The sequence below is a fragment of the Chrysoperla carnea genome (genome assembly GCF_905475395.1).
Source record: "Chrysoperla carnea chromosome X unlocalized genomic scaffold, inChrCarn1.1 SUPER_X_unloc_33, whole genome shotgun sequence".
NCBI classification, from domain to species: domain Eukaryota; kingdom Metazoa; phylum Arthropoda; class Insecta; order Neuroptera; family Chrysopidae; genus Chrysoperla; species Chrysoperla carnea.
In genome coordinates this window covers 44670-47214 of record NW_025408160.1, presented here as the reverse complement: position 1 = coordinate 47214, position 2545 = coordinate 44670, and the positions used below count along the sequence as shown (strand labels likewise).

At 24.9% G+C, this 2545-nt stretch overlaps 1 non-coding gene across 1 annotated transcript; it reads right to left on the bottom strand.

The window, feature by feature from the left end:
- Positions 1-2106: 2106 nt before the first annotated feature.
- LOC123304243 lies at positions 2107-2225 on the bottom strand. Its single transcript, XR_006536279.1, has one exon. It is a non-coding gene; the product is annotated as a 5S ribosomal RNA (ribosomal RNA).
- Between the last annotated feature and the right edge of the window lie 320 nt (positions 2226-2545).

Below are 2545 nucleotides of genomic sequence, written 5' to 3'. Positions count from 1 at the left end.
GCATTACATTACCTTTATTATTTTCATTTTACATTTACTACTTGTTTATGTACGCTTATAATTATTAGAAAAATATTTTTAATAATTTTAAAAAATAAATGAAATAATAAAAATTTAATAATAAATTATTTATTGAAAGTATAAAAAATGGTATAGCAAAATCTTTATTTTCTTTGATTAAGGCGAAATGTTTTATTAGTTATAAATTCGATAATCTCCTATCGATACTTGTTACTCTTAACTTGTATATATAAAAAAATATAATAGTATATTAATTTATAATAAAATTTTTTCAAAAATTCAATAAGTTATTGTAAAATAAAATAGATAATATACAAATTATAATTTATTATTGCAGATATATTACAATAAAAAAAAAAAATAAAAATATTTGGTAATGTATGTTATAAAACAAAATAATTTGTTGTAAACAAATTATATAATATGTTATATTTATTAACAAATTTATTTACTCTTATATAAATAAAATTAGTGGCTTCCCAAAAAGGAAAGCCTGTTTAAATTTATCGGATGTATTAAATATTCTTTAATAAATTTACTAAATATTTTAAGTAAATTATTATATTTTCTTAACCTCCAAAACCATACAAAGTACGACCTTGTCGTTTTTAATGCATATACAACATCCATAGCTGTAACTGTTTTACGTTTTGCGTGTTCAGTATATGTAACAGCATCCCGAATAACATTTTCAAGGAATACTTTAAGTACACCACGTGTTTCTTCATAAATTAAACCAGAGATACGTTTTACTCCACCTCGTCGTGCTAAACGACGAATTGCAGGTTTTGTAATACCTTGGATATTATCACGCAAAACTTTTCTATGACGTTTTGCACCCCCTTTTCCAAGACCCTTTCCACCTTTTCCTCTGCCAGTCATTTTAATAAAAAATTATTTACAATATTTTAACGAACGGATAACACGTGTGTTAACCTCACAAGTATTGTAATGTATGTGAGCGCCGGTACAATTGTGCCTTTTTATATAAAGCATTAAAGATTTTTTAAGCCACGCCTATACAATTTGATTAGTCCATACTCTGATAGCTATCCAATAGGATATGACAACAAAAATTTTGAAATTTCATATAAATATAAATACAACACATTTATTTCGCATTTAAACATTTGACTTTGTAGTATCAAATTGTCGAATATAATTTTTAAAATTGTGTGTTTTTTTGTAAAAACATTATTATTTGAAAATGGCTAGAACCAAGCAAACTGCACGTAAATCAACTGGTGGTAAAGCACCAAGAAAACAATTAGCAACGAAAGCTGCACGTAAAAGTGCACCAGCAACTGGTGGAGTAAAAAAACCACACAGATATCGTCCTGGTACAGTAGCTTTACGAGAAATTCGTCGTTATCAAAAAAGTACTGAATTGTTAATTCGTAAATTACCATTCCAACGTTTAGTACGTGAAATTGCACAAGATTTTAAAACCGATTTACGTTTTCAAAGTTCAGCTGTTATGGCATTACAAGAAGCTAGTGAAGCCTATTTAGTAGGTTTATTTGAAGATACCAATTTATGCGCAATTCATGCAAAGCGTGTTACAATTATGCCTAAGGATATACAATTGGCAAGACGTATTCGTGGAGAACGTGCATAAGCGTTTTAAATGACAATTTAAAAAAAAAAAAACAAATAAGAAATATTTTCGGTCCTATATATAGGACCAACATATATTATTAAATAAGAGTATATTATTTTTATTAAAAAATATATATATATATATATATATATATATATATATATATATATATATAAATATAAATTATTGAAATAAAATTAAACATTATTAAAATTTTGTTATAATTATAAGCGATTGCTATTTCTAAAAATAAATAAATTTCATAAAATTTATATTATTTTATATTCATTTGAAATATTAAAAAAACTTCTCGCTTTAAAGTAACCATGATATGAGTTATAAATGCAATAAAATTTTATACAAAAAATAATATTTATTTGTTGATGAATAATATAAAAGGTTTACATTTCTAAATAACATATATTTATATATGGTGTGTAAAAAAAAAGAAAAGAAGAAAAATAATTTATATTTTTAATATAAAAAGGCAACCGCACACAGTGTTCCCAAGCGGTCACCCATCCAAGTACTGACTGTGCCCAATGTTGCTTAACTTCGGTGATCGGACGAGAACCGGTGTTTTCAACGTGGTATGGCTGTTGCCAGTAATAAATGAAAATTTTTACAAATATATATTTTTCATAAATATCATTAATATTAAAGTATATTATTAAAATTTTCAATGAAGTAATCAATTTAAATATATACTTATTTATTATACCATATATTTTAAATAAAAATGCAACCGCACACAGTATTCTCAAGTGGCCACCCATCCGTGGTACTGACTGTGGCAAATGTTTCTAAACTATTATTTTATAAAATATTTATACAAAAAATAATTTACTCTTATCAAATATTAATTTGTGGCCTGTATTAAGGCCTATGTTATTTTCATTTTTTAGCAAAAATAATGAAATATTT